This window comes from Felis catus, chromosome D4, assembly GCF_018350175.1.
Source record: "Felis catus isolate Fca126 chromosome D4, F.catus_Fca126_mat1.0, whole genome shotgun sequence".
In the NCBI taxonomy this organism is placed as follows: domain Eukaryota; kingdom Metazoa; phylum Chordata; class Mammalia; order Carnivora; family Felidae; genus Felis; species Felis catus.
Window position 1 is genome coordinate 5,001,497 of NC_058380.1, and position 12,272 is coordinate 5,013,768.

The 12,272-nt window shown below is 43.3% G+C and overlaps 1 long non-coding RNA gene across 2 annotated transcripts in view; it reads right to left on the minus strand.

Annotated features, from left to right (window-relative positions):
• LOC123381796 overlaps positions 1-10,005 on the minus strand; it is an 82,213-nt gene extending 72,208 nt beyond the window's left edge. For both annotated transcript variants that reach the window (XR_006589239.1, XR_006589240.1), the window contains exon 1: positions 8,983-10,005. This is a non-coding gene — a long non-coding RNA (uncharacterized LOC123381796). The remainder of the gene's footprint in view (positions 1-8,982) is intronic.
• Positions 10,006-12,272: the final 2,267 nt, after the last annotated feature.

The following is a 12,272-nucleotide window of genomic DNA, read 5'->3' on the forward strand; positions in this document are numbered from 1 at the left end:
CTGTACCCAGAAAAACTTTCACTCTCTGCTGGGGCTCTGTGTGGGGTCTACCTCGTGTCTTTCTCCTTTTTTAGGGATGACAGTCCTGCACTATATACTAATACCTAAACATAGTTACGTCATACATTTTTTTCCAGTTTTATACTTATTGATGGTGGCAGGGCATGCCCAGTATCAGCTGCTCTGTCCTAACTGGAACAGGCCATCCATACTGCCCTCTGTGAGGAACTATAATAAGGTTCAGTGTTTCAGGCGTGGGCTTCAAGTTTACAGGTCAAGAGATGGGGCTGGAGGGTGCCCATGAGCCAGACTACAGAAGGTGTTTTGTAGGCACTGACATGGTTAGATTTGCATTTCAGAAAAATCCCTAGGTTCCAATGGTTAGGTTAAAGACTATGCAAGGTGAGACTGGAGGCCAAGATACCTACTTGGAAGTCACTGTAGAAACTGTGGATTAAAGCTGTGTGAGGTAGAAGGAGTTTGGGTGGAGAGGAAAGAATCTGAGGAATATTGAAGAGATATAACTGACAAAAATTTACATTTGATTGTAAGTGGAAGCTGAGATACAGAGAATCCGTAATGATTCTTGGATGTCCAACTTGAGCACATGTGTGGATGCCACTGATATTTACTCATAAAACACAAGGTAGGGTGGGCTTGCCCAAGGGGTGAAGGATGTCATCATTTAACTTCTTACTTTTTGGTTGTGTTGTTGAAATATTTTAAATCAAATCCTAGAAGTCATTGTTGTTCCACCTGAATACATGTTACACTGTATCTAAAAATATGGACATTTTCTCATAAAACCACATTGCCATTTATCACCCCTGGAGAAGTTACCAATGATTGTTACCATCCAGTACACAGTCCATATTTAAATATTCCTGATTATCACAAAGATGCCTCTTTTGACAATGTATTCCTTGGAATCAAAATGTGAAGAAGGCCCACATGTTGCATATTATTCTTAGATCATAAATATCATCTAATCTTGAATGGTCTTCCATGCCGCTGATTTGTTGTCCTACAGGATGTTCCACAAGCCGGATCTGTTTCCTCCTGGTGCTTTTTAGCTTCTTCCTTTATATCCTAAATTTTCTGTAACTGAGAATGAGCTCTAAAGACTTTTACCAAAGAATACATCATGAATAATGCTGTATACGTCATACTGAAGCCCACTGGGGCACATGATGTCTAGTCATCTACTTGTGGCAACGCTAAAATGGGTTACAAGTTTCTGATGTTGTCAGCCTGATTCCTTGGACTTGCTGGGTTTGTACTGCCAGCGGGAGAGTAAATAGAAAGGAGGACACAGGTCAGAGAGCCAAGAGACACCAATACTAGAGGGACGGTCAAGGGGGGAGAAGCCCACAAAGGAGAATTCTGGGAGTCGAGTGTCACGGAGCAAATAAGACAGGCTGACATGTGCCTGTTGGTTTCAGCAACAATTGGTGGTTGAAGACTTGTAGGGAGAGCAGTTTTAATGAAGGACTTGAGGCACAAGGTGTGCCTGGACTGTGATGTGAGTAGGCTGAGAAGCGGGGGCACTCAAGGTGGATGGCACTCTTAAGGGCTTGGCTGTAAGGAAAGGGAGGATGGCGTAGCATAGGAAGGGTTGTTGGTTATATTGCTGTTGTTTTAATGGGGAGACATTCATGTTGAGAGGTGAGAACTCTAAATTGTTATTAGTAAAGTGGAGAGTTCCAGAAATGTGACCGGCTGCAAGTTTTCACTGCTTTGTTAGTTTCACTCTCCACATATACTTTTCTAATCTTCTGCTCTACTCTGCTGTGAACTGCATTAGTTTAGGAGCCAGATTTTGAAATGTTGTGCAATTACTTAAAGCTGCTATTAGATGAAAATGTTAGAAAGCTTTTTGTTAGACTTTTACTGTTTGTGTTGTACTCTGAAATGTGACCGATGTACATCATTTATTTATTTTTTAACCATGGTAAAAAAATATTCGAGGCAGCAACTATATAATCACAATACTGTAACTGGGTTCTCTTGGGTTTCCAATCCATTTTTAAGGGTGGGCTCCTGATTGATCCCCCTTGCTGGTGCTTCTGGACTCACCTGGCATTACGGTTGGGAATCCCACTCTATCCGGAAGAAGAGTGGGTCTGCCTCGTGTTATGGCTTGAGGGTTGGGGAACACCAGGCCCGGGGCACTTGGTTTTGTTGCGTGAAGAAGGGGGTCAGGAAACAGCCCGCTGTTGTTTTTTTGTTTGTTTTTTTTTAATGGATCAGGGCTTAGCAACTACAATTTATCATAATTCTGTGTGATTCCATTTACACACATTTTTGAAATGACAAAATTTTAGAAATGGAGGACATATTATTGATTTCCAGGAGTTAGGGAAGGAGGGGGAAGTGGGTGGGATTGTAAAAGGGACCGCTGAGGGATCCTTGTGGCGGCATAAATATTCTGTATTTTGACTGTGGTGGTGGATACATGAACCTATACAGGTGATAACACTGTACAGACCAACACACACACACACACACACACACACACACGTAAACTGGGGAAATCTGCCTAAGATGGGTGGGTTGAGTTGATTTATGTCAGTGTCCCAATTTTGCAAACTCTTACATTGAATGCAACTGGGCAGAGTATGCAAGAGATCTGTCTGTATTATTGATCAAAACTACATGTGAATTTATAATTACTTTAACAAAAATTCCAGTTAAAAAATGAATCCTAAAGCCCAACTTGCTGTCACCTGCTCCCCATCTCCCAGGTTACAATGCCCCATATCTTTCCGTGTACAGTGAAAATGCAGTGGATGTCTTTGACGTGAACTCCAGGGAATGGATCCAGACTGTCCCCCTCATGAAGGTGATCTGACATTGAGATCATGTGACTAATGAATTACTGACAGAAAGCGGAAACAGGAATATTCACTTATGCATTTACTGTACTTGCCAATGTGCATGTACTAATTTGGAGCCTAAACTAGAGTAAAAAAATCCACACCAAACCCAAATTGGTTAATTTTATTAGTAGTACAAAAGCTATTTTGTGATACATTTTTGCATTATATAAAATAGGGCTGTCATGACATAAATAAATAGGGCACTTATATGTATTTATAAACATAATATAAATATAATGTCCCACTTTCAAGTTACTTTTGTTACTAATTTTCACTTAGTATTACTGCATCCCATGAAAAATTTTACAGCTTAAAAAAAAAAAGTAAATAACCAAAGCTGTGTTTAAGATTCTCAATTAGGGTTCTACAGAGTCACAATAAAACAAAAATTTTGTATCTCTACTACAAATAATTTTAAACATAGATAAAAATTTGGAAGTAAAAAACTGCCATTTTGTAAGAAAAGGTCTTTTTTAAAAAGATTGAAGAATGATTAAATTTGGGGATGTTTATATATAGTATGAACTGTATATCAAAGAAAGTTTATACAGGAATAGGATGAAGAAAGTAGTCACCATTATGTGACATTTTGCCCAACTTTAAACAATATCAGCAGCTGGAAAAGCTTTTGCAAGGGCTGCCCGACTACATAAAACATGAAAATCTTCCAGCATTCTAAATGTGAATCAGTAACATTAACTGTTTGATAAAACGGATTTATGAGGCAGATGAATCTTCTGAAATTAACCTTTTCTTTCTAGTAACTTTTTAAAAGGTTAATTTAAAAATTGAATGTATTTCTATTTGTTAGCAATTCTCAGGTTTCTTTAACCTATGATATTCATGTTTCTGAAATTTTATTCACGTGACTTTGTAACACCAGCCATTCCCTTTGGTATCTTTCTGTTGTGTGCTGTTTTTGTTTTGTTTTGTTTTGTTTTTTTGAGACTCTAGTATTTTGAGGGAGGAGCTTAGATGGAAGATTTTAATAATTAATACTTTATATATAAGCAAATAGGCTTATAGCTTAATTTTTAAAAGTATTCGTTGAAATGGTAATCTTACTTTTTATTATTTTAAGTTTGACCCTTGAACAGTGAAGGGTCCCTAAATATTTTACTTGCGGAGACAGTTTAGATTAATATATTTCAAAAATAAAATGGCAAGTAAGAAACAACTTCTCAGAACTACTTCTAAGAGACCATGTCTCTAGCTGACTGCCCGACATCACAGAGTGAGCGAGTAGGGGATATGACGTTGATTCAACGCGCTGGTGGCCAAGAGTGGCTCTCCTTCACCCTTGCCTATCTGTATAGATAAAACACTTGTTTCTGGCACTCTCCAGTTATTTTTCAGCAGCACCGATCCAGGCGTGGTTGGACATGAGCACCTGTAGACACAAATCACCACGTACAAGGTTCACTGTGAAGACGCGTTCCCTTGCCAGCACGCGGAGGGTCTAGAAGGTGCTGACAGCAGATGCAGTCCCCCAGCCCTAATTCAACTTCCCCCACCTCTATTTTTAGACTCTAGCAGATTTGGGGTATGAAAAAGCCACATGGATTCATTTCTCTTTTTTTCTTATTTTATTTGATAGGACGGAATGCATAGTGTAGCTAAGTATTGATCTGCGAGAGCCGCCATGACAAAGTACCACAGACTAGGGGGTTTACACCACAGAAACCTACTGCCCCGCAGTCTTGGAGGCTACAAGTCTGAGATCAGGGTCTCAGTTTGCTCCTTTTGAAGGCTGTGAGAGACAAGCCCCAATGACTTCATCTTAACTTGATCATCTATAAAAACCCTACTTCCAAATAAGGTCACATTCACAGGTACTGGAGGTTAGGACATCGGTATCTTTCAGGAGGAGACACAAGTCAACCTGTAACAAGCCTTCGTATTTCCTTTTTAAAGTCTAAGACAGTTTTGAGGGTTTCTGGGTGACAGTTTAAAATAGAGTGGGCCTCGGGACTCCTAGGGGTCTAAAGAAGAGTTGCATCCTCCTCTGAGATCAGAAGCAGCAGAGAATAGAGGCTAGGCTGATTCTTTCCTCTAAAAGAGGGGAGTTGGGGAGGGGTCACTCTACCCCACCTCTGCACCTCTTTCTCCTATAGTGGGCCTCAGAAATGCTGTGCTTTGTTACAATAATTGTAATTGTTTTATTTATAGAAAGACTCACCCTTTACATTTTTCTCTGCCGCATCAACAAAATATTCTAATGCCCTTATGCCACAAAAATCTGGTAGCAGAAAAGCAGTATAGACACATGAGGGCCAAACAAAGGGGAAAGACACCAATGCGACTGCTCTCTCCTTCTCAAGAAAGGATGTTGTTTTATAGATCTAAGTCAGCACAGATTTATTGTTCAAGTACTGCTTAAATTGAACATTAAATTCTGTTCATGATTGCTCCATTCCTATTCTTGACAATGGATAATGGATGCCATCAGCATAAAGTTTTAACTTTTAAAAACTGGAGCAGTATGGTATTTGTGCAGTTCCTTTATTGTGAGATTAATGTGAAATTAACGGATGAGGAGGCATTTTAACAGTTTAAAGGATGCTATTGTCTTATTTGTTTAAAAATACGTATAGATGGAGATGAGCTGGTATTTCCTGAAACATCAGATAATCATCAGAAGCAAATGGTCCGACACCGCCACAGCAAGTGTCGCTGTTCCTTCAGAGTCCCCAAATGGAAGGGGAAGCCGCCCACAGGGCTGTGATCACTGACCCTCACGTGTGGGCCAGAAGGACCACTCCAGAAGCATGTGTTATTTGATGTAATTTGGAAGAAAAAGAAATAAATCTCTGAAACTCGGGCAGAAACCTCTGTTCACATCAGTGTTATGTTTATTTCTCTGTGAAACTTCAAAGAAAACCTTTCTGTGGTAAGTACAAATGGAAGTGTAAACAGTCAACTCATATCTCTGTGAATGTGGAATTGAAATTCAGTGTGTAAGTCTCCATGTCACAAATACAGAACAAACGTGTATACATATCATAATGTATGTCCCATAACCATTTTGTGAACAAATAAACTATACTGTGTGTGCATGTGGATTGATTACTCTCTGACTCTGGACGTGTTTTGCTTTGTCTTTAGGATAACCGTCAGTAATGAGCCATTACTTGGTAATAATGTCTATAACTGAATAGGCAGAGAAAAATAGGCTGATCTCCTTTGGATAACAAATAAAAACATTGCTGAAGTGGTGCAAATTCTTTGAAAAGAGGCATAATCATATGAAACATATCTAATGGCAGTGCTTCTCTGATGTCTGTGGCTGTTAAGGTAATGATTTCTACCAAAACTTTGAAGTTTTTCAAGTTTCAAATTTTCAAGTCTTTTTGAAAGAAGAGAACTGTTAAAATCTTCAATTAGAATTGTGTATTTCTCTATTTTTTCCTTTCACATCCAACAATTTTGGCTTCATATATTTTTGAAGCTTTCTTATTGGATCCACATGCATTTAGGATAGCTATGTTAGAGAATTGATCTTATCATTATGAAAATTTCATCTTTCTCATTAGTAGTGTTCCTTATCCAGGAATCTCCTTGGTCCAATATTCGTAGAGCCACTCTAGCAGATCTTACTTTAGAATTTGCACAGTTTACCTTTTTTCCCCATCCTTCACTCTTAACCTACGTGTGTCTTTGGATTTAAAAAGCATTTCTTGTATATAGCATATGATTAAGTCTTGGTTTTCATTAAGTTTCATAATGTCCATGTTTTAATTGGGAGTATTTAGAACATTTACAAGTAATATAAATATAGTGGCATATTTGGCTTTAAATATATCATCTTTCTTATTTGTCGTATCTCTTCTTTTTCTTTCTTCTTTGTTCCTGTATTCTTTTGGATTAATTCTCTATTTTACGATCCCATTTTTCTCTGATGTAGTTTTTATTTGTACCACTTTCATTTTCAGTGGTTGCTCTCCAATTTATATTATTACAATTCTAATTCCAATTAAGATGTGTGAGTTTTCCAATACCACCAAGCAATCCTCTGACACCAGGGCGGTGTCCTACAACGCAAGTCAACTATGACACAATCTACCTGGAGACACTGCCAGATCACATAGTCACTCAGCTCCACAAGACTGCCCACTCCCCTCCACTTCAGACATGAGTTGCAATGCAAGCCCAGGCTGTCACCTGTGCTTCTGACCTATAGGGTGTAGATCAGAGGCTCCAACAACTCTCTCCTTGGGTTCAATTAACTTGCTAAAGTTGCTCACAGAGCTCAGAGAGACATTTTACTTATTACTGGTCTATTCTAAAAGGAACTCGGAAACAGCTAGATGGGAGAAATGCACTGGACAAGTTCTAGGGAAAGGACATAGGTTTCCATGCCCTCGTCTAGCCCACCACCTCCTTGAACCCGTATTCACCAAGCTGGAAGCTCTCTGAACCTTGTCCTTCTGGGTGTTTATGGAGGCTTCATGACATGGGCATGACTGATTACATCAAGTGGCCATTAGTAATGGATTCAACCTCCAGCCCCTTTCCCCTCTCCAGAGATTGAAGAGAGTGGGACTGAAAGTTCCAACTTTCCAATCACATTTTAATCACGTGGTTGGGTTCCCTGGAGACCAGGCCCCATTCTTGGTGCTTTCCAAAGTCACCTGATTTAACATAACAAAAGACATCTTTATTACTCTCATCCCTTAGGAAATTCCAAGGGTTTTAGAAGGTCTGTGTCAGAGATGTACTGAAGACCAAATACGTATTTATTATAAATTACAGTATCACAATTATGCATCTTTAACTTATTGCTATTTACCCTGAAATAATGGTACCAATTCACCTGTATCATAAAATCCTCATAATATATTTCCATTTAATGCTCCAATCTTTTGTGCTATTATCATACATTTTGTTTCTGTTATATTTCTTATTATACCGTTGTACTTGGGTATCATTTTTGCTTAAACAGTAAATTATCAAGAATTTATTTACTTATTTTTCATGTTTCTTTTTGAGAGCAAGAGAGACAGAGCATGTGCAGGGGAGGGGCAGAGAGAGAGGGAGACACAGAATCCGAACCAGGCTCCAGGCTCGGAGCTGTCAGCACAGAGCCTGACATGGGGCTTGAAGTCATGAACTGCGAGATCATGACCTGAGCTGAAATCAGACGCCCAACTGACTGAGCCACCCAGGCGCCCCAAGAATTTATTCTAAAAAGGTAAAAAAAAGGTATATTTATCCACATATTTACCAGTTTCGGCACTCTTCGTTTTTAATGATTTGTTCTATATGGTAACTGACATTGATTTTTTGAAGAGATAAGATCAGTTGTCTTGTAACATGCCCCACTCTCTGGGTTTGTTTTATTTTTATTGTCATTCCTTCAACTAAATATTTTCAAATTGGGATTATCTATCAGACGTCTACTGTACATAGGCGAAACGAACAGCATCTGTAAATGCATATACCAGTTGTTCTCAACTGGGGGCTGTTTTTCAGGGGACTTTTGATAAAATCTAGGTAGGGTGGGTGTGCTGCTGGCATCTAATGGGTAGAGGCCAAGTGCGGGGCGAAAGAGCGTCCACCGCACGGGTCAGTCCCCTACAACAAAGAACTATCTGGTCCAAGACGTAAATAGCGTGGAGGTTGAGAAACACTGACGATGACGCCCGGAGCCCTTTGGCTAGTTCAGAAGACTCTGTTTTGTTTTTTTTTTTAATTTTTAATTTTTTTTTTCAACGTTTATTTATTTTTGGGACAGAGAGAGACAAAGCATGAACGGGGGAGGGGCAGAGAGAGAGGGAGACACAGAATCGGAAACAGGCTCCAGGCTCTGAGCCATCAGCCCAGAGCCCGACGCGGGGCTCGAACTCACGGACCGCGAGATTGTGACCTGGCTGAAGTCGGACACTTAACCGACTGCGCCACCCAGGCGCCCCCAGAAGACTCTGTTTTTGTGTGGTTAGAATGAAGTGTGTGATATTTGTGAGAGAGTCCAATCCAAGGAGAAATGGAGGGCAAGGGGTCAAACAGACCAGGGTCCTAAGGACAGCACAACAAGGTTTGGCTTTCATCCTGCAGGACAGAAAACTGAATTATTAACTGAGGAATTAACATCAATAACACTCACGGTTTGAAAAGATGGCCCCGGTGGTAAATACAGACGGATTGCAGTGCAATGGGGCAGCTGCGGTAATTTAGGGATGCGATGCGGAGAAGATAAATGACTTAATAACCTCTTAGGAACGCGAAGAGGACGAACTGAAGCAGGACCCCTAGGTTTGGGGCCTGACAGCTGGGTGAACGTTATCCTTCGGTGAGGTCAGGAGCACAGGAGGAAGGTGCAACCTTGTGGTGGAAGGTGCGGAGTCTGAGATCACTGCAGGGCTCGCAAAGGGCCGTGTCCGCGAAGCAGGTGGCCTGGTGCTCGGGAGGGAGCTGTGTCCTCAAGGAATTGAAGCATTTAGGCGATGGCTGAAGTTAACAGTTGAAGGAACGCAGAGGACAGGAACACCGGAGAAGGGTCTGATCCGAGAAGGAAACGCACACACGGGAAAGGAAGCACGACCACCATCACGGAAACGAATACCAGGCGGAAATCTCAACAGACGTTCCAATGCTGCCGCAGACGGCCCGTACCTTAAGTGAAGGCCCGAAACATGTCCCCTAAGAAGCTGAGAAATCTCCGAAGTGCCGGCGGGGCAGAAGCCGGAGGGTTACGGGCGGAGGAGCGAGCGCCGGGGGAGAAGGCCGGGGCAAAACCATATCGCACTCTTGGAGGGGTTGGTGGAGACGGCTCTCACGTTGATTAAGTCAGTGTTAGTTATTCTCTACCAGACAACTCGTGCCTCCTCCCACGGGGCAGCGGTGCCCTAGGAAGGCCCCCTGCACCGTTTTCTCACTCCCCATCACCCTGCCAAGGAAACGGGACCCTACCCGCTCATCAGGAGTTCGGGAGGATCCCGGCGGGCGGCGCCTGGCGGGCCGGAGGGTCTCCCGGAGCGAGCGCGGCCTGGCCCGGAGCGGGGCCGCACGCGGGGAGAAGCTGACCCATCGCCCCACAACCCTGCGGGGACCTCCCGCGACAGACACCGTCACTTCCACGCGTCCCCTCCGCGGTGTCGACTACGGCCGCGTGGAGCCTCGCGGGAGCTCACCGCACAGCACCTTGGGAATGAACCCCCCCTTCCCCCCCCACCCCCGCCGTGCCTTGTGCGCATGCGCAGCTCCGCCTCCGGCCGCGGGGAGCCGCCCCCGGAAGTCGACTCGGCTGTGGAGGGGGCTGGTAGGTGCTTGCGCGTCTCTGCGGAGTCAGGTGGGCGCGGGGACAGGAAAACGCGGGCGATGGGTGTGCAGGGGAGGCTGGCAGCCGGAGGGCCCAGGGCAGATTACAGCTGCCGCTGAGTCACCAGGGGCGGGGTGAGAGGCTACGGAGACTCAGTGTCCCCCTCTGCCCGTGGGCATGGCCAGTGACGGCTGCTTGTTCCGACCATCAAATAAGATGCCACCTGTGAAGAATGAGCCACATGCCAAGCGATAAGCACTGGTTAAGTGTACCCTTCTGGATTCAGAAGACCATTCACTCTCCTTTGTATTCGATTCTACCTTAAAACACACACACACACACACACACACACACACACACACACACCAGCAGCAGCAACCATTGAGATGGTTGATATACCATCTCAGAGAGGTGATGGGATATACTCGGTGTCACAAACTTTTTGGTGAGGGAGTTCAAGTTCAGAGGCAGATTTGGTTTCCTCCCAGTCTTCTGCACCTTCTGAAATCCTTTCTACCACTCAGCATTGCAGTGTTTACAGCCGTAGGTGCGTACTTGGGGATGTGACGATGAAGGCAGCATGGAGTGGATCCCACCCTGTGGTAAATCTATGTCTCGCGTTCTGGAATCTCTAATCTCTTAACACGGAGATTCCTGGTTCCTTGTGTGGTTTCCAGACTTTCCACAGATGGCACAGCCTACTACCCTAGGAAATTGCAGGGAAGTCAGGTGTGGGTCATGGATGAAGGTTCCAACTGAGATGAATTTGTTTTGCAGGACCTGGTCCCAACATTCCTGGAACGAAGCAATTCTTGGGAGCTAGGTAGGGGCCCCTGGCATAGAAATCCTACCTGCAGGGAGCAAACACTCCTCTGCTTCTCATCAGAGCTGCAGAGCAGAGAGAGAAGAACAGGGAGAGAAGGGTCTAGATTTGAATGGTCATAAGCAATTCTTGATCTTCCTGACCAGAGTGGACCAGACGATGATGGTGTTTGCCACATCAAGAAGCCATCTCAGGCTGTGACAAGGAACTCTCACGACTCTGCTATTAACCAATGGGCAGAAGATCCGACTAGACGTTTTTCCGAAGAAGACATCCAGATGGCCACCAGGTCCATGAGAAAATGCTCAACATCACTCATCATCAGGGAAATGCAATGAAATGTCACTGCACACTGGCTATTATCAAAAAGACAAGAAATAACAAGTGTTGGCAAGGATGTGGAGAAAAGGGAAACGTCGTACGCTGTTGGCGAGAACGTAACCTGGTGCAGCCCATGTGTGCAGAACATACGGAAAAGCCACCGTGGAGGTTCCTCAAAATATCAAAAAATAGATCTACCGTATGATCCGGCAATTTCGCTGTGGTACATTTATGAGATTATAAATATAAATAATCGCCTTTCTATCTTTCTATCTTGACTTCCAGTGCTCTCACCATCTCCCCTGCACTGCCCCTCCCTGGCTTTTTTCCTCCATAGAACTTAACCACCAACGTGCTATGTGCTTTACTGACTCGTTTGCTTTTCTGTGTCCATGCTGGCAAGAATTTTGTGCTCAGCAAAGGTTTGTGTGGTCACGTGCTAACCATCTTCTGCTGTCTGGGTGGGACGTCTCCCTTTGCTGTCTTTCCAGCTCAGTCGTGTTTTCAAAAGATTGCTATTCATGCGCTATTCAGCGAGACAGTGTGTTTGTTTAGTTGGCCCTGCAGCCGGACCCAGAGATTCCCAAACCCGAGATCATGTCTGCTACCAGTGTGGACTTGCTGGGACCTCATGCATGACCTCAGAGTGTCGGTCTCAAGTAGACCAGATAATAATTGTAAACACAGCTTTTTGAAACGCTAATGCATATGAAGAGTGTCAGCCAAGGCATATGAGGCAGTGACCATTTTTGGTCTAATAACATCATCTTGGACATAATATTTTAGCTTTTAAGATCTACTCTTAGATATTATTTTCTTGACTGTTACTCAAATGTGTTTTTATTTCCTGCACTTGAAGGAAGAGCAGGGGTGGCAGCTCTGGCTATCTTTAATTTTGCGGGAGACCATCCCCTCACGTGGGTATGAAACAGTAAAGCCTGCATTCACTGTGTTTTCAGCAACGTTAAATTTGGAATGGAAAAACGTGTGC